General features: G+C 44.2%; 1 long non-coding RNA gene across 1 annotated transcript in view; it reads right to left on the bottom strand.

The window, feature by feature from the left end:
- Positions 1–20,000, bottom strand: part of LOC127006142 (uncharacterized) — a 101,405-nt gene that overhangs the window by 31,692 nt on the left and 49,713 nt on the right. Inside the window, exon 2 of the long non-coding RNA XR_007759099.1 lies at positions 5,659–5,768. This is a non-coding gene — a long non-coding RNA (uncharacterized LOC127006142). The remainder of the gene's footprint in view (positions 1–5,658; positions 5,769–20,000) is intronic.

Genomic DNA, 20,000 nt, shown 5'->3' with positions numbered 1-20,000 from the left:
TCTCTCTCTCTCTCTCTCTCTCTCAATTAAGAAAAAGTCGCCCTTCACGACCACCATTAGTTTATGTCTACACACACACACACACACACACACACACACACACACACACACACACACACACACACACATGCACCACAGTAAAGATAAAATAAATATCGTAAGAACAGTCAACAGAAGCTAATACTATTCACTTGTATATATATAAAAAAAAAGACATGCGACTCACATCAGTAAATATGACAAACGCGAAAGCAATTATATATCAGCCAATAAGGAATGATAACTTAGTCTTTACGCCCACAAATGTCCTCTCTTAATACTCCTTTTTCCCCTCCTTTTACTCCTTTCAGTCTCTTTTTTCTCTGCTCTCTCTTGCTTCCTTTCTCTACCTCCGTTTTTCTTCTCCGCTCTCTCCCCTTTTCTCTCCTTCCGTTCCTCTTCCATCACTCTCCTTTCCTTCCTCTCACCACCATCATAAAACCTATACAGTTCGTCCTCTCCATCTGCTTCTTCTTTTCCTTATTACTTCTTTCTTTTTCTTACTCTCCTCATCTTCTCTTTCTCCAAATTTCACCTCTTATTACCTTCTCCTTTTCCCCTTTCCTTTTCTTTCCCTACCGTCGCTCCATCCCCTTTTACTCTCCCTTTTCGAATCTTTTCTTTCCTTGTCATTTCCTCTCTTCTCTTCCTTCTTCCTCTCTTTCCTATCCTTGCTTTCGTTTCTCTTGTCTTATTCTCTCCTCCTTTTCCACTTCTTACCTTTCTTATCTATCCACACGTTCGTCGTTACCCCCTCCCCTCTTCTCTCCTCTCCTGAGTCACCCCCTTCGTCACACAATCCGGCTACTACTCCCCCAGCCTCCATTGAACTCCCTCCTCGCCCCCTACCCCCCCAACCCTCGCCCCCGCTTACGACACCCCCGCCTCCAGCCCTCACAAACACGACGGTGGTGGTCCGAGAAGCAGCCGTGGGCGGTCTGGAGGAGGCGCGGAGGACGGACGGGGGCGCGGCGGGGCGAGGGAAGGCGTGGGTGGTGTTGGTTAATGTTATCAAACCACATTTATCCCACGTCGCGAAGGGCACGTCCTGGGAGCCGACCCTGAGCCTTCCTTTTTCCCTACTCCTTTTTTTTTATTCTTTTTTTTATACTTCTGCTTCTCTTCCTCCCCTTTTTGTTTTCCCAGTCTTTTTCTGTTTTATATTTGCTTTTCTTCCTTTACTTTTCCACTCCTTTTCACTTTCGCCTCTCTTTATGATGCTTTTCTTCCTCGTTTCTCTATTCGTCAGTCTCTTCCTCCTCCTCTCTTCTTTCTCCCATCCTTTCCCTTTCCTTTCGTCCGGTTCTTGTTCTGCTTGTTCTTGTTCCTTTTCTTCCTCGTCAATTTCGCTCTTTTTCTCGTCTTCCCGCAGGGGGGTTTACTTTCATCTGGTGTTGGTTGGAGAGGTGCCGGTGATCTCTATAGATTCGGCTTTAACTTGTTTTCTTCTACTATCATTATTTCGAGAGAGAGAGAGAGAGAGAGAGAGAGAGAAATAAAGAAAGAGAGAGCGAGATCTGTGACACCAGACAAGAGGAGTAAATCACGCGAAGAACTCCGGCGGGGGGATGGCATTCTGGAGGAGACATCGTGGGAGGCTTTTGGGGAGAGCGCGCCCCGCCCCGCTCTCGCCCCCGCCCCGCCCCGCCACTGAATCACCGGGAGGGGCAATATTTAGACATCACGGCCGCCACAAAGGGATTAAATTAACGCGATGCTTCCTCGGTGGTCCGCGGCAGGTGGCTTGGGATGGATGGACTCGAGGGTCTTGTTAGCGGTACAGAATTTCACTCTCATAAAGAGCAAGGTGGAAGTCGCATTCCTACACCGCTCTCTGCCACACACAAGCATACCCCTCCTCCGCTTCTTTCTCATTCGGTCTCTTTATCTTTCTTACACTCCTTTCCTTTCTACCGCTCTCTGCCACACACACGCATACCCCTCCTCCGCTTCTCTCTGGCTCGCTCTCTTTATAATTCTTACACTCCTTTCCTTTCTACCGCTCTCTGCCACACACAAGCATACCTCTCCTCCGCTTCTCTCTCGCTCGCTCTCTTTATCTTTCTTACACTCCTTTCCTTTCTACCGCTCTCTGCCACACACACGCATACCCCTCCTCCGCTTCTCTCTGGCTCGCTCTCTTAAATCTTTCTTACGCTCCTTTCCTTTCCATCGTTCTTACTTCTCAATCTGTTTTTTCTTTTACATTCATTAACTCCATCCTTCGCTCTTCTTCTCCTTAATTCCTTCATCAGTTTCTTTTCTTTCCTCGTTTTTCTCCCCTTCTTCCCGGTCTCTATACCTCTTTTTGTTTTCTTCTTTCCACCTTTCTCGTCTTTCTATTCCTCTTCTTCAGTCCTTCCTCCACTCTTCTCCACCTCTTCCCTCTCCTCCTTTGTAACTTTCTTTACGCGTAGGTCCATGCTGCTCCTATTCCTCCTTCATTTTTTTTTCCTCCTTTTCTTCTTCCTTCTCCTTTCCTTTCTTCACTCTCTTTAATTCTTCTTTACTCCTCTTTCTCTTCTGCCCCTTCTTTCTTTAGCTGCCCCCTCTTCCAATGGCATGACTTTGCTGCTCCTCTTCCCTTCTCTCCATTCCTCCTCCTCCTCCTCCTCCTCCTCTTCCTCCTCCTCCTCCTCCCTTGCAACATGCTTCGGCGGCGGACAGGTGTTCAGGTGTGTCAGTGTTGGTGGAGAGGAGGAGAATGTTAACAGGTGGTTGGTCACACACCTGCCACCTACACCACCACCTGTCACCACCACCACCACCACCATACTATTGTTATTACCGTTGTCACCTCATCATCATCATCATCATCATCATCATCATTATCATCGTTATCAGCAGCGTAAAAACAATATTAGTTACTGTTACCGCCATAGTTATTAGCTACTTAACTATCCAACGCAAATAACATCGCTAACAACCATCGTTACGTACAACTACCAACATCGCTAAAGCTAATAAGCAGCACGTATTAGCAACAGCATAAAATAGTCACAGGCAACCCTACCGCCTAAATTAACAGCAACGTAATACCGCCACGGCCAAGTCAAGACCCAACACCACCTCAACTTCCAACACCACCTCAACTTCCAACACCACCTCAACTTCCAACACCACCTCAACCTCCAACACCACCTCAACTTCCAACACCACCTCAACTTCCAACACCACCTCAACTTCCAACACCACCTGTAACATCCTCCATAAAATTCAAAGTCATGGTGGCTTTTAAGTGATGTCATCATTTGGGGATGTATCTTTTAAGAGCTTAGTAATTCTTATGATCCATGTAAGTCATTTAGTTTTTTTTCTTTATCACATTCTACAGTTGCCTCTCACATCCGAATTCTCGCTGGATGAAATGGTCTAAATATTTATGTTTAATTTGAAGAACTGTGGCTCATGTTTTATCACATATCCCAGTTTTTTTTATCACCCAAGCAATGCTCTAAAAATTCAATCTTTTCTGATAAATTATTATGAGCTTAAAGACTGTAGTTCATTTACGGGTTAACGATCTTCGTAACGGGTTTGACATCGAAATCCTGAATCAATTAAAATTCTAAAATCAATCTACTTTGAAGAATAACTTAGAGCTTCTGAAGTGTGACTCACTCTCTGTCGGCGATCTTCCCTGCGATATAAACCTCAGAATGAACACACTAACTCTAAGAATGTGAACACTTATGCCGCCCTTTCCTTCTGTCAACCAGCATGAAAGTAGACCAACAACCATAACAATTTTTCCCACCCCGTTTATCAACACTCACATAACTTTCCCCTAATGCACACACACAATGGACACGCGGTAACATTTTCCTGACTCCAACCAACAAACACTTATGATGGAGGAGGGGGAAAGGGAGAATGAGGAGGGGGGGCGAAGGAGGAAGAAGAAGAAGAGGAGGAGGAGGAGAAGGGTAAGCCACGCCCTCACTCCTGCACGCCACGATCACCAGCTACTGAGGGTTAATGGCCGACTTTGACATTAAGACTGAACTACTACGGCTAAACCTCAAGACGACGCGGAGTCACACCGAACGTGGCCTGCGCGTCGCCCTGGTGGTCCTCTCACACGTTCTGACTGACACGTAAATGGACGGGGGGGGGGCCGGGGCTATGTGGGGAATGTGTGTGGGTGGTGAGACAGGAGACGCCACGGCCCCGGGGAGGTGACGGGGTAGAGGAGGGGAAGGAGAAGAGGAAGGAGGTGGTGGTAGAGGAGAGTGGATCTGTCACTTGGTGGTGAGGAAGGGAGAGAAAACCTTACATTCTCGCTGTCTGTTTATCTTGCTCAGGCTTGCGGACGGAAGGCTTACACGATGCTGTGCCTGGGCTTCATGGGTGTCACCTCGTCCTCTCAAGACACGCACACGCACACGCACACGCACACACACACACACACAAAAAAAGGAAGGAAGGATTGAAATACCAGCGCTTTAAGGCATGAGGGAGGTTTAATCGTGTGTGTGTGTGTGTGTGTGTGTGTGTGTGTGTGTGTGTGTGTGTGTGTGTGTGTGTGTGTGTGTTTCTCTCTCTCTCTTTCTCTCTCTCTCGTCGTGCAGGAGGTGCCCGGCTGAGTAATGCATCGCCGTCCAGCGTCGAACACTCGCGGCGGCTCGTGACAAATGGCTCCCACACGACCCTCGCCGCCTGGGACGCTGGAAAACACGCATTAACAGACTGTCTTGGCGAACGACGACACGATACACACGATACACCCGCACCAAACACGGCAAAACGGAGGGAAAGATGTTTAGGTGTGGGGGTGGGGGTGGGGGGTGGGGGGTGGGGGTAGGGTGCTTGCGTGTGTGTGTGTGTGTGTGTGTGTGTGTGTGTGTGTGTGTGTGTGTGTGTGTGTGTGTGTGTGTGTGTGTTACTTGCTATTGTATACTGCCAAGACCCCTTTCTTTCTATCTATCTTTCTTTCCTTTTTTCTTTCATCCCCGCCCCCTCCCCCTTCTCTCTCTCTCTCTCTCTCTCTCTCTCGGCAGTAACAAGGCGGAAGCTTACTTAATAAAGGAGGGCGAAAATGAAGGGCGAGAAGGGAGGGTGGAGGGTGGAGAAGGTGCATATCTTACAGCCTACCCAACCCATCTTTCCCCGCTCGAGAAGCTTGACAGATATATACGTGTTCAGCAAGGGCCACTCATTAACAAGACAGCCCCGCCCCGCCCCGACTCACCCCCAATCCCCGCCAACCTTAGAGACCTACGTAATGGCCTAGTGCCACATCCTGTCCTTCAAGCTCCTCTTTTTTTTGTCCTCGTCTTCTTGAAGTGCCATAATGTAAGATTAATGGGGGTTTGTCTTGGTTGGTGCCTTATTATAGCTGGTGTTGCGGGTGTGTGTGTGTGTGTGTGTGTGTGTGTGTGTGTGTGTGTGTGTGTGTGTGTGTGTGTGTGTGTGTGTGTGTGTGTGTGTGTGTGTGTGTGTGTGTGTGTGTGTGTGTGTGTGTTGGGAATTTGTTTGAATCGTTAGTGTTTTGTTAGAGGCCTAGTTAACTTTTCTTGTAGTCTCTCTCTCTCTCTCTCTCTCTCTCTCTCTCTCTCTCTCTCTCTCTCTCTCTCTCTCTCTCTCTCTCTCTCTCTCCTGCCTGCCATCGTCACTCACTTCATGGGTCGCCTTCCTTTCAGCCCCAGGAAGGGTCTCGCTGCCTCCGCCGCCACCCACACGACGGCTGCGTGGCGGCGTCCAGGCGCTTGGCAGTGACGGGGTGACGTCTGTAAAGAAAATAAAAAATGGCAGTGAATGGTTTTAGAATGTTAGTATTAGGCGATGTAGACCAGTGAATATGTTTTCTGAGGAGGTAATACGCCGGCCTTTCCATTTCACTCATTCTGTTGCAGTTATGAATATTTTTGTTTGCGTGTGGAAAGATATTGTTTGATTTTCCACACACACACACACACACACACACAGACACACAGACACACAGACAGTCGGATAGGCAGACTGAGACACATACACACACTTGCACACACATACACACACACACACACACACACACACACACACACACACGCAAGTACACACACGTATATCACTGGCTTGTCGCGTTCCCTTTCCTCCTCTTAATTAAGTTCTTATCTCCGGCGCGACCAACAACCTGTTACGGACGCTCCTTTGACACCCAATAGGCATTTCGAGTCGATCTTATCTCTTAATTCTTTGAGAAATTTCTACTGACAGAGACGGACCCCCCTGGAAGCGGAGCCCCCCGCCGCGCTGAGCCGTGAGCCCCCGACCCCCCCCGTAAGTCAAGGAACACCTCGGGTTATGCCACCAGGGACGCCAGGTCAGGCTCTCCAGGGCGGCCAACAGTGCTGCTTGGCGCCCCGACACCCCCGCCCACACTGGTGCCTTGCTGGGGGCTTGGGGTGCCGGAAGGATGAGTCGAGGGCTTCAACTCCTCACTGGCAGCAACTTTTCGCCTTGTTAAAGCCTCAGTGATCCACGTGTCGAAGTAAACTATTTGGACAGTCCTCGATGCAAGATGTGGCGATGGATACAAGATGGCGGCGAGCTGGAGGGGTTGGTAGCCCTGAGCCCCCCCTCGAGTCCCCCTTCCAGTGCGTGTGGTCCGCCTGGTGGTCCTTTCCCCCTCACGTCCCCCCTTCCTCCCCTAGTCGGTAAGTTGAGCCTGGATTTATGGTTCTGACCCGGGCTACTTTTGTTGCTCCTTCTTTGGTTATATTTGACTTGAATTTAGTGGCCCCCGTAGCCGCTGTTAGAGGGTGGTTTTGTTGGTGGGCATAATATCAAATGGATTATTTGTGAAGGGCAAAATTGCACGGCCTCAAGGAGTTTAGATCAGATCGCGGAGGGAGTAACTCTTGTGATTCACGCGGTGCCGGGGCGCGACCGCCTGCTGCCGCGCCGAGGACTCCAGCGGGTCCGCTAAGTGGCTTAACGAGGGCGGGCTTAAGCACGCCTCTTGCTGCCGCGCGGGGAGGGCAAACACTGGCGCCCGCGGGAGGGAGAGGCCGGAGGAGGAGGAGGAGGAGGAAGAGAGAGAGAAGGAGGAGGAGGAGGAGGAGGAGGAGGAGGAGGAGGAGGAGGAGGAGGAGGAGGAGAGGAGGAGGAGGAGGAAGAGGAGGAGGAGGAGGAGGAGGAGGAGGAGGAGGAGGAGGAGGAGGAGGAGGAGGAGGAGGAGGAGGAGGAGGAGGAGAAAGAAGAGGAGGAGGAGGAGGAGGAGGAGGAGGAGGAGGAGGAGGAGGAGGAGGAGGAGGAGGAAAAGAACTTGTGGCCCACAAAGTCGCGAGAGTAAACACGCATCGTAATAATGACAATGAACGCCGATCAGGTAAGTAATGACTCTGTAAAATGAAGTGACTGTGGGTGATTAGGCATTCATGCGGGGCAGTAAAGGGTGGACTGCATTAGCACAGGCATGCAGCTGACTGACTCTCTCTCTCTCTCTCTCTCTCTCTCTCTCTCTCTCTCTATCTATCTATCTATCTATCTATCTATCTATCTATCTATCTATCTATCTATCTATCTATATATATATATATATATATATATATATATATATATATATATATATATATCAACACTGTTATGAATACCATCACGACATAGGTAACAAGGCACTATAAAATATGTCCCTGTATCATGCCTCAATCTCGCCCTATCCCGCGTCAGCTCACTCCCTCGCCTCGCCATATATTCCCGGGCTTAGGGACGAAATGAGATGAGCCCCGTCCTGACCTTCTATACCTTATCGCAGGAGTTATGGCCGCTGTAAAAGGCGCAACACGAAGGCCGAAGTAAACAGTGGGTGACCAGAGAGGGTGTGGATTACTTCCTTGACGGCGCTGAAATCACCCACCCAGCACAAAAATATGCATGCACCCACCATGCGGAAGGGAATTATAGTATATATATATATATATATATATATATATATATATATATATATATATAGATATATATATATATATATATGTGTGTGTGTGTGTGTGTGTGTGTGTGTGTGTGTGTGTGTGTGTGTGTGTGTGTGTGTGTGTGTGTGTGTGTGAGAGAGAGAGAGAGAGAGAGAGAGAGAGACTAACTTTTGATTCAAGAAACTGGACTCGTGACCTTGAAGTTGGTCTCCTCCCCCGCCCCGCCCCGCCCCGCCCCGCCCCGTGGTTCCGCGGGGCAAGGCGTCTCTCCTTCCTTTTATCACTCCCACGTCTCACTTTGTTTTCTCGTCCGCCACAACGCCACTCGCTCCCCCCCGTCCACCACCTCCACCACCACCACCACCTCCACCTCCACCACCACCACCACTCTTCCTCCACTTAGCTCACCGCCGCCGCTTCCACCGCCACCCTTCCCTTCCTTCCCTATCCCTCCCTCCCTCCCTCTCTCCTTCCTCCCACAACCAGTCCTTTCTCCCTCCCTCCCTCCCTCCCTCTCTTCCTTCCCTTCTTCCACAATTTCACGCTCGTCACTGCTAACCAGATCACCGCCGGGTTCCTCTCCTCCTCCTCCTCCTCCTCTTCCTCCTCCAGTTCCTCCTCCCTTCAGCGGCCCCAACATTCACTTCTAAGAGGTGTGTGGTGGTGGTGGTGGAGGGGGGAATGGGGAGGCGAGAAAAGCTGTTTGTGAGCACGACAGTCTTTCATGACTCTGGGTGCGCTGCTACTCCTCGTTCGGGCTCTTAATGGCCCATCCACGGCGACTCTGTGCTGAGGTTTCTTCCCTCGCGTCTTCCAGAGCTTACCGCAGTTCATTTGTCTTTGAAATTCTCTAAAACTGATAGGAATGCGCTTTAAAACAACACTCATTTTTTCGTTCTCTTATATTCCTTCTCTCTCTTTTATTTTCCTTCTCTCTCTTTTATTGTCCATCTCTCTTTTTTTATTTTCCCTCTCTCTCTTTTATTTTCCCTCTCTCTTTTTTATTGTCCTTCTCTCTTTTTTATTTTCCCTCTCTCTCTCTTTTATTTTCCTTCTCTCTCTTTTATTTTCCTTCTCCCTCATTCATTTTTCCTCTCTCTTTTATTTTCCTTCTCTCCTGTATTTTCCTTCTCTCTCTTTTTATTTTTCCTCTCTCTTTTATTTTCCTTCTCTCTCTATTATTTTCATTCTCTCTCTTTTATTTTCATTCTCTCTCTATTATTTTCATTCTCTCTCTTTTATTTTCCCTCTCTCTCTCTTTTATTTTCCTTCTCTCTCTTTTATTTTCCTTCTCTCTCTTTTATTTTCCTTCTCTCTTTTATTTTCCTTCTCTCTCTCTTTTATTTTCCTTCTCTCTTTTATTTTCCTTCTCTCTTTTATTTTCCTTCTCTCTCTTTTATTTTCCTTCTCTCTCTCTTTTATTTTCCTTCTCTCTCTTTTATTTTCCCTCTCTCTCTTTTATTTTCCTTCTCTCTTTTATTTTCCCTCTCTCTCTTTATTTTCCTTCTCTCTCTTTTATTTTCCTTCTTTCTCTTTTATTTTCCTTCTCTCCCTTTTATTTTTCCTCTCTCTTTTATTTTCCTTCTCTCTCTATTATTTTCATTCTCTCTCTTTTATTTTCATTCTCTCTCTTTTATTTTCCCTCTCTCTCTTTATTTTCCTTCTCTCTTTTATTTCCCTTCTTTCTCTTTTATTTTCCTTCTCTCTCTCTTTTATTTTTCCTCTCTCTCTCTTTTATTTTCCGTCTCTCTCTTTTATTTTCCCTCTCTCTCTCTTTATTTTCCTTCTCTCTCTTTTATTTCCCTTCTTTCTCTCTTATTTTCCTTCTCTCTCTCTCTTTTATTTTCCCTCTCTCTTTTATTTTCCTTCTCTCTCTTTTATTTTCCCTCTCTCTCTTTATTTTCCTTCTCTCTCTTTTATTTCCCTTCTTTCTCTTTTATTTTCCTTCTCTCTTTTATTTTCCTTCTCTCTCTTTTATTTTTCTTCTCTCTCTCTTTTATTTTCCTTCTCTCTTTTATTTTCCTTCTCTCTCTTTTATTTTCCTTCTCTCTCTTTTATTTTCCTTCTTTGTCTTTTATTTTTCCTCTTTCTTTTATCTTCCCTCTCTCTTTTGTTTTCCTTCTCTCTTTTATTTTCCTTCTCTCTTTTATTTTCCTTCTCCCTCTTTTATTTTCCCGCTCTCTCATTTATTTTCCCTCTCTCTTTTCTTTTCCCTCTCTTTTATTTTCCCTCTCCCCTTTATTTTCCCTGCCTTATATTTTCTCTCTCTCTCTCTCTTTAGTTTTCACTCTGTTTTATTTTTTCCCTCTTTCTCCTCTCTTTTATTCTCTGACTTATTTTTCACTCTTTTATTTTCCTTCTGTCTTATGTTTTCCCTTTTTTTTATATTCCGTCTCATTTTTTCCCTCTTTCTCTTTAATTTTCCTCTTTCTCTTTTCTTTTTCATTTTTCCTCTCCCTTTTATTTTCCCTCCCACTCCCTCCCTCTCTCTTTCTCTCTGCATTAACTCCAGAAACGTTGCAAGCCAGGGAGGGAGGGAAAGGGAGAGAGGGAGAGAGAGCAGTTAGCCTCAAAGCGACAGGAGGATAACAATCTAAGCGTCGCTATCATGTTATCATTACTGTTATTACGGCCCTAACATAAAGCTGTCGGCCATGGCAAAGAGCCCGGCCGCCGCTATACCCTATACAGCGTAAGGACCAACTCTAATAAGCGGGTCTCGCGTCAAAGTGAATGAGGTACCGACAAGACCACGCAGGAACTCAGGCTGAAGATGTGTCCGAGGCTGCAGCGAAGGAGAGGGAGGGGAAGACATGAGAGGAAGAAGGAATGAGAATGAAGGTATGAGAGAAAGAAGATATGAAAGGACGAAGATGTTAGATATGAAAGTATGAGAGGAAAAAGGTATGGGAATAAGGAAGAAGAAAGATGGAAGGATGAAGGCATGAAAGAAGATAGGAGAAGGAGAGACGGAGAACAGAAAATTTAAATAGGGAGGTGAAGGTGTCCAATGTTACAACGAAGGAGAGAAAAATGGGACAGTTAATGGATGACAGGAAGAAGGACAGACGGGGAAAACAGAAAACTGAGGTAGGAAAGTAAAGCTTGAACGCTGCAACGAGGGAGAGAGAAGTGGGAGAAGGAAAGCATGAAAGGAAGTAGGAGAAAGAAGGATGAAGGGACGGAAAATTGGGAGATAGAGAAGAAAAATAAGGGGTCTGAGCTGCAACTGAGGAAAGAGAAGTGGAAGAATGAAGGGAAAAGAAGAGAAAGGAGAGACGAGAAAGGACGGAAATTTGAGAGATAGCAAGAAAAATGTGATATGAGATAAGATTGGAAAAAGAGAAAAAAATAAAAGAATGAAGGGATGAGAGGAAGGAAGGAGAGAAAATGAAAAAAAAAGAAAATAAAGATATAGAAGTAAAAATGAGTCCTATGCTGCAACAGAAGGAACAAAAATGGAAGAATGAAACGATGAGAGGAAGAAGAAGGAGAGACAGGGAAGAACAGAATATTGAAAGATAAACGAAAAAGTGTTTTGAGGTTAGACTGAAAGAAGAAGAAAGAAATGGGAGCATGAAGAAGGGGTGAGAGGGGGAAGGAGAGAGAAGGGGAAAGGATAGAAAATGAAAAGATAGAGAATTATAAATGTGGTTTGAGTTTGAAGTGAAAGAAGGGGAAAGGGAAATGGAGGAATGAAGATATGAAGGGAAAGAGAGAGATTGAGGACGAGAGAAAAATTGAGATAGATAGAGAATTTAAAAAAAAAGAGGTTTGAGTTTAAAGTGAAAGAAAGTGAAAGGATGAGAGGAGGAAGGAGAGAGAGGAAAAATGACAGAAACTTGAGAGATAGAGAAGAAAATTAATGTGGTCTGACCTTAAGTGAAAGAAGAGGAATGAGAAATGAAATGATAAAAGAATGAGAACGAAGAAGGAAAGAGGATGGAATGACAGAAAATAAGGAGATAGAGGAGGAAAAATAGGTGGTTTGAGCTTACCGTGAAATAAGTTATGTGAAGATACAGGAGTGAAAGATGGGATAGGAAAAGGTCAGAGAATATGGAGGAAAAGGAGGAGAAAGGGGAGGAGGAAAATAAAGAAGAATGATAAAGGAGTGATGTAGAAGTAAGTTTAATAAAAAAAATGATAGAAGTTGGAAATAAAAGGGAAAAAACGAAAAAAAACGTGGAATAAATGAAAAAAAAGAGATAGGGAGACTTTGGTGGAAAAGCAAAGAGAAGAGAAGGAAGAAAAGGAGATATAGAAAATGGGATAAGGGGAAAGAAGAGGCGAAGGAGAAAGAAAGAAAGAGAGATGGAGAAAAAAGAATGTGGGAGTGTGGGAGGGATGAGTTTAGTTTGAAAGAAGGTATGAAAGGGAGAAAAAAACGAATTAAAGAAAAATGAAAGAGTAAAAAAGTCGAGGCAATGAGCTAGACGGATGTGGAAGGAGCTCAGCAGACACGATAAATATGAACGGTGTGGAGGTGGAGAGAGAGGGAGTAAAATGAAAATGTACAGAAAGGTTAGGGTGGAGGGCGTATGGAGCTGAAAGGATCAAGGAATAGATGCCGTGTTAAGAAGACGGAGATGGAAGGAAAGCTGGATTGGTAAGGACAGTTAATGACGATAGCGACGACAAAGCTGACGACGAAAACGACGAAGACGAGGATCTGCTGTGTCGTGACCAATAAAAATGTGCGCCAACGAAAGGAGATGTAACGTTCCAGCAATGTAAAATGAAGGAACTAAAGTATAAACCTGTCTGTGGAGTGAGTTCAGTGTAAAAGAAGGTATAAGAGGGAGAATGACGCGAAGGAAAGGGAGATGAATGAGTAAAAGGTAAAAGGGAGGAGCTAGTTTGATGTGAAATGTGCAAATGGAGAACGACTTTGACACTAAACTTCAAAATCGCAAACAGACGAAGGTACTATAATAAATGGTGATCATCGCAGAAAACGTCAAATAAACAGAGCAATACAACGTTGAAATTTGACCGTAGCAGAAAATTACATTATCGCAAGTTGTGGATGAATCTGATACTAAGCTTTACAATAAAAAAAATAAAAAATAAACGTAGAGGCTGAGAAATGTGACCATAGCAGAAAAGAGTTAATAGAGCAATACAAGGCAAAAAAATAACTATACCAGAAAATTACATAACCGCAAGTCTTGAATGAATTTGACACTAAACTTAACAATCGCAAAAAGACGTAAATGCTGAAAAATGAAGTAACCAAAACAGGAAACGTTTCTGTACATGGAGCAATACAAGGGGGAACAGTGACCACGGTAGAACGAAGTGTGGGTTGCATGCCGGAAGGGGTCACAGCGAAGGTATTTCAAACCCGTTAAGGGCATGCGACACACGGGCGCGGCACGGACAGGAAAGGATCGGTATTATAAGACACATTTGTTTCTCACATCAACTACTTCTAAAGGTCAAACAGGGGACAAATCAGGTTCTAATGAGTGTTTATTTAGGTTCACAGTACAGAGGAACGGTCAAACTACCACCAGGGTCATAAAACTACTCCTGGAAATGCCCCAAACTCCTACGAAAGCCGTGGCAAATATGTGAACTCGCGCGACAATATGTTTAGTAATACGGACAGGAAGAGTCAGAGGTGAGGCCGATGGGAGGGAACGTGCTTCGGAATGTTTGAGGTTTATATGGAGTTATATGGAGTTGCTTTAGCTCCACATTGTCTTATTCTGTTACTTTTTCTCGTTACTTTATTTCCTCTGCTTCTTTCTTTCTTACTCTCCTACATTCAAGCGAGAGCAGCAGGAAAGGAGTCGAGAAACGGAATTGTACACAGAATGAAAAGAGTGATATGCATACAGAGGATATTTTCTTTAGTAATATGTTAATAAAAAAAAAATGGCGGAGTGGATTAAAGTGCGTAGTGCGTGCTTATAAGAAAACAAACAAGACAAGACGGAGGAAGAAGACAACAGAAAAATATCACACTTTTCCCATTACTTTTTTAGGTCTTTTCCCATTACTTTTTTAGGTCTTTTCCCATTACTTTTTTAGGTCTTTTCCCATTACTTTTTTAGGTCTTTTCCCATTACTTTTTTAGGTCTTTTCCCATTACTTTTTTAGGTCTTTTCCCATTACTTTTTTAGGTCTTTTCCCATTACTTTTTAGGTCTTTTCCATTACTTTTTAGGTCTTAAACAGAGAAGAGATATCCCAGAAGACAACAGCAAGAGAAGATCACCGTTTCCCATTCATGAAATATTTTTAGCACTGCGTTACTTTTAGGTCGGAGAGAATTCATTACTTTGATGCGGACTTTTCCCATTACTTTTTAGGGATCTTTTCTTAATGGTCCTTTTCATAATTCTTTTCCATTAACGCATTTTAGGTCGGTTTATGGATCATTACTTTTTAGGTTTATATCATTACTTTTTAGCTCGTCGCTGGTTCATGGTAAAGCCACAAATTTGGCCTATCGCTGCTACCGGGTTAAAAAGACAAAAAGGAAAAGAGACGAGAGATATCCAAGAAGAAATCGAGAGGAGAATATCACCATTTCCCATTCATAAAGTATTTTTAGTATTGCGTTACAGCATGGCGGAGTGAATTCATGAGTGTGACACAGGGATAAAAAGGAAAAAAAAAAGAAAAGACGAGATATCCCAGAAATCGAGAGGAGAATATCACCATTTCCCAGTCATAAAGTATTTTTAGTATTGCGTTACAGCATGGCGGAGTGAATTCATGAGTTCGACAGGGATAAAAATAAAAGAAAAAAGAAAAGACGAGATATCACAGAAGAAATCGAGAGGATAATAGCACCATTTCCAATCTATGAAGTTCCTCATCGCAATGTTTTAATGAACCGCTTGGGAACGTGGGTGAGGACAAGACGACAGCCGATGGTAGGAGTGGCGGGGATGGCTCACAATACTAAGGGGACGCAACACGGCGGCGTCCTGCTTAAACGTTCAGCCCAACGATGTGACCCCTGACCCGCGATGGCTTGAGAAATGATGTGTTCGGAATGATAACAAAAAAATGATGGAGGGGAATTACGCTGTACCGGCCATTTTAGCACCAATAGAAAGTTCTCCCTGTGCGCCAGAAATTAATCATCATAACAATAATAATAATAATAATAATAATCATCATCAGTCACAGCTGCAGAACGAGGGCCTTTCCCAACGCTTTCCACTTGTCTGTCTGATGCTAGTGTGTGTGCTTCATCCTCCGCGGCAAAGGTTCGTTCTCCATGCCCCCCTTGGCTCTCTACCCTGACTTCCCTTACGACTCTTAGATTGACATAGTATTGCTTTGGTGCTAAGAAAGAAAATATGTCATGGATCAGAACTGTTTTGAAAGGCAAATTAGTAGACACTGAGGAACTAACACAATGCAGTTCAATGTATTTATATATATATATATATATATATATATATATATATATATATATATATATATATATATATATATATATATATATATATATATATATATATATATATATTTTTTTTTTTTTTTAAACAGTGCAATAAGAAAAGCCAGAAGAGAGCAGATGCTATAAACTTAATAGTCTGTAACCCCAGCATACCCTGCTGTTCAATTATTTAATGTATGTAAGAGCGAGCGTGTGTGAGTGCGTGCCGATCTATCCTTTACTAGGATGTATACGACCCTGAACAACGAATAAAGCCACTCTGACGAAGGCAGAGAGCCAGCCACGAAGGAATCTGGTGCTGCGTGTAAGTGCGTGCGGCTCACAACGGTGGCAACGATAATATTGATGTTTATGATGCTGCTGCTGCTGCTGCTGATGATGATACTACTACTGTTACTACTACTACTACTACTACTACTACTACTAACAACAGCAATAGTAATAATAACAATAAAATAATGATAAAGAAAATGTTAATTATAATATAGTAATATACTAAAAATAATGACAAATATAAAAAAATAAACACCATCATTCATCTGTAGCAGCAACAGAAAAAATCAACAGCATCATAATCGACAACAACAACAACAACAACAACAACCAACCAACCAACCAAACATCAAAAACAACACTAACGACTCATATTTTTCCTAAGCACATAATTGCCCTTGTAAAGGTCAACAATAAACGCAGATCCCTGGGTATCATTCCCGGACGACTCCTCTCGCCTAGCCTTTTCTTCCTCCTCCGTCTTCTCACCCCTCCGCCTCCCCCTCTCCTTCCTCCTCCACCTGTTTGTGTACCTGTAAAAGCAAAGCCCACCGTTCACTCTCCTCCTTTATCGACTAATGTCCTCCTTAAGGCAGCGGAGTTTCCATCGTCAATCTTCCGTGCTTGGCTCTTTCAGTGGCTGCGGGAGAGACACGGAGACAGAGTGGACAGAGGGCCGGAGCAGCTCTGAGACGGGCGCCGCCACACGAGGACGCTGCGTGAAAACATCGGGTCAGATCTACAAATGGAAAAATTAGGCGTCTCAGCGAGGGTCCCGAGAGTCACTTTGGAGGCAGTCACAGCTGTCACAATCCTGGCCGGGTAATCCGCCGCTAATCCGGTTTTAATCCAGAACTCATCGCCAGTCCGTCGCGAGGTGACCCGCCGACGCTCTTTTTCTGGCTATTATTCCAAATCGCTGTGACGTCTCCGAGTTTTCTGTGAAGACTGGGAAAAATAAACGTTCGGGTATTAGGAGGCGGACCAAAACCTCGCGGATATAAACTTGGTCTGTGAAGGATCTTTTTTTCTTCCAAATTTACTAAGCTGGACAAAAACGACGCCTTGACGTTAGTTAAGAATCATTGGTGCGATTAGGTGATTCTAACCAACACTATCTTTCATAACTTGCGTGTAATAAAAGCTATTCGCCAGCATCCTGCAAATACCACACACTACCATTTTTCCCTGTAAAAGAGAATATAAATGTCCGCGTCTAAGAAAATACCACACTCTATTTGCTTGCTCCACCTGTTTGTGTACCTGTAAAAGCAAAGCCCACCACATATAATAATTTTCCGCACCTTATAAATATCACACACTAATTACCTGCAACTTATAATAATTGTCCGCATCTTACAAGTATCACACACTAATACGTATAATAATTGTCCGCATCTTACAAATATCACACACTATTTGCCTGTAACGTATAATAATTGTCCGCATCTTACAAATATCACACACTATTTGCCTGTAACGTATAATAATTGTCCGCATCTTACAAATATCACACACTATTTGCCTGTAACGTATAATAATTGTCCGCATCTTACAAATATCACACACTAAGTGCCTGCAACAGAGAGTAATCGCTCGTATCTCACAAGTATCACACACCATTTACAAAGAATTATTGCCCACATCTTATAAAATATCACACACTATTTGCCTGTAACGTATACTAACTGTCCGCATCTTTCAAATATCATCTACAAACTGGCCTAACAGAAACTATTTGCCAGAATCTCATTGACATCATTCACTACCTGAGTAAGACAGACACTATTCGTCAGCATCTTCCCAATACCATCCATTACTTGCGCTTACCAAGACATACTGCCGGCACCTTATCAGCGCCATGCATCACCTGCGCTAAACATGAACTATTGCCCTTCGTCTTACAAATGTTATCCAGGAAAATATTTGCCAACATCTTACCAATCAATATCATTTTTCACTTACGTTTTACAGAAAATATTTTACCCGCATCTTATCGATATCATTCCTCACTACAGTTTAACAGAATATATTGCCAGCCTCTCACCAATACGACCCGCCGCTTGCGTTCAGCAGAAAATATTTGCCAGCATCTTTTCAATATCTCCCGTTGGTGGGCGTGGCGGGGTCGCAGCGGTGGGTTGGGGACTCAGGCAAGTTAATGGAGCGGGTGACAACAAGGACGAGCCTCGCCCAGAGCCCCTCGACGGATTGGCGTGGTTCATGATGCCATAAAGCCACTCGACAAAACTATATCGTGTTGCCTTTACTCTTAACGGTGCGCGAGCGAACATTCACCCCTCTAAGATGTTATAAAATGCCTCGACACAACTATATCGTCCTGCCGCTGCGTGTAAGAGAGAGCATTCACCCTTCTAAGATGTCAGGAAGCACTCGACACAGCTACTTCGATTCGTTGCTACTTGGAACGGTGAAAAAGAAGGAACATTTACCCTTCTAAGCTGTCTTGTTGTGGATATAATGGTGGAACAGGGACACCACGCTTGCCACGAAGAGGAGAAGAAAGAGAAGGAGGAGGAGGAGGAGAAGGAGGAGGAAGAGTAGAAGAAAAAGGAGGGGGAGTAGCAAATAAAATGGGATAAAGGGTGGGAAGGGAAAGCCTACCGAATACATGCAGGTAAAGAGAAGAATTTTAAAGATCTAATTCACAGTTGCTAAATAGGGAAAAGGGCTAAACAGAACTGCCGCTACCGCTATCATTACTCATAAGAATACTTTCACCGCTAAGGGCAAACATCCACTACTGCTCTTGCTACTTCTAAATGGGTGTCATCGTCAAATGCATGCCCAGAGCTGGAGTGATAATTTATTTTAATACAATATTCAATGCACTTAAAAGCACATTCATGATATATTGTTATCATTTACCTGCATAATTCATAAGTTCCTAATCAAGTTACGCGTATTTGTGGCAAGTTACCTGTATACAGATAGTTATTTGCACGTAATGTTCTTTGTGTTCAAGGCAGCAGTATATGGTATCAAATGATTTTCCTTCCACTCTTTATTTATATTACTCTACCTAACCTAACAACCCACCTACCTACCTGCCTAAATACATATCTATCCACCTATCTATCTAAGCAGTTCACTATGCTAAAGGCCGCCAGAGTGAGTCTCGTTCGGGGACACATCGGGGAAGAAAGACGTGGGTGGCTGGCTGGCGGGAGGAGGACCAAGTGGCTTCCCGCAGGACAGAGCCGCCTCAGCCATTACCCATAACCAACACTTACCGGCGACGCGCGGGAACCATGAACAATTGGGTCCCGGGAGGTGATCATTGGCGGGGTGACGTATGGGAAGCTGTCATAACATTATAAGACGAGAGAGAGAGAGAGAGAGAGAGAGAGAGAGAGAGAGAGGAAAAAAATGGAAAGGGACGTAGAAGTGAAAGTGGACCATAGTAAGAGTATTTAGGATGTGTGTGTGTGTGTGTGTGTGTGTGTGTGTGTGTGTGTGTGTGTGTGTGTGTGTGTGTGTGTGTGTGTGTGTGCATTATTATTATTATTATTATTATTATTATTATTATTATTATTATCATTAGTAGTAGTAGTAGTAGTAGAAGTAGTAGTAGTAGAAATAGCAGGAGCAGCAATAGTAGTGATATGGGACAAGGAGGAGGAATAGCATTAAAGAGGACGAGGTGGAAGAGGAGGGGAAGGAGGAAGAGGAAGAGGAGGAAGGGAAGGAGGAACATGAGAAAAAAAGAAGACCAAGAAGAATAAAAGCCTGAAGAAGAAAAATAAAACGATTGAGATAAGGAATATAATGTCGAAGAAGAAAAAATAGACAGGAAGAAGAACAGGAAGAACACGAAAAGTAACAGAAAACAAGAACAGGGAGAACAAGAACATAAACTAGACCAATAACAGGAAGAACAACAAGAACAAAAAGAACGATAACACGAAGAAGAAGAGAGGGCGGTGTAAGAGGTTGGACACCCCCAGACGAGATGCGTGGCAGTTCACCTTACTAATTGAAACTTAATTACAGGTTCGCCATCCGTCTAGGGTTACCGCGACGAGCCAGCCAGCGGGGAGGGATGCCAGGGTCCGCCACTCACACAAACACAAAGCAGGGCACGCAAACACCACGTCCAAACACTTACGAAAACACTCCAAAACAACCTCACGCCAACACACAGATGACGAATGAGTGGGTGAAAGACTGACAGCTATGAGGTAAAAGAGAAAGCAGCAAAACGGATAAGTTAAAAAAATAAAACAAAAAAAGCCCGACCCACTGCTCTCGCCCTTCTATCACTGCTTAGTCGGTGGTTGCAGACGATAAGTATTCTTCGTCCGAGGTGAGCTGTTGGTGAGCGGGCTGGCGACATGAGGCAACGAG

The sequence above is a fragment of the Eriocheir sinensis genome, chromosome 32, assembly GCF_024679095.1.
Source record: "Eriocheir sinensis breed Jianghai 21 chromosome 32, ASM2467909v1, whole genome shotgun sequence".
In the NCBI taxonomy this organism is placed as follows: Eukaryota; Metazoa; Arthropoda; class Malacostraca; order Decapoda; family Varunidae; genus Eriocheir; species Eriocheir sinensis.
Note: the sequence above shows the minus strand (reverse complement) of the source record. Positions and strands in the feature narration are given on the sequence as shown.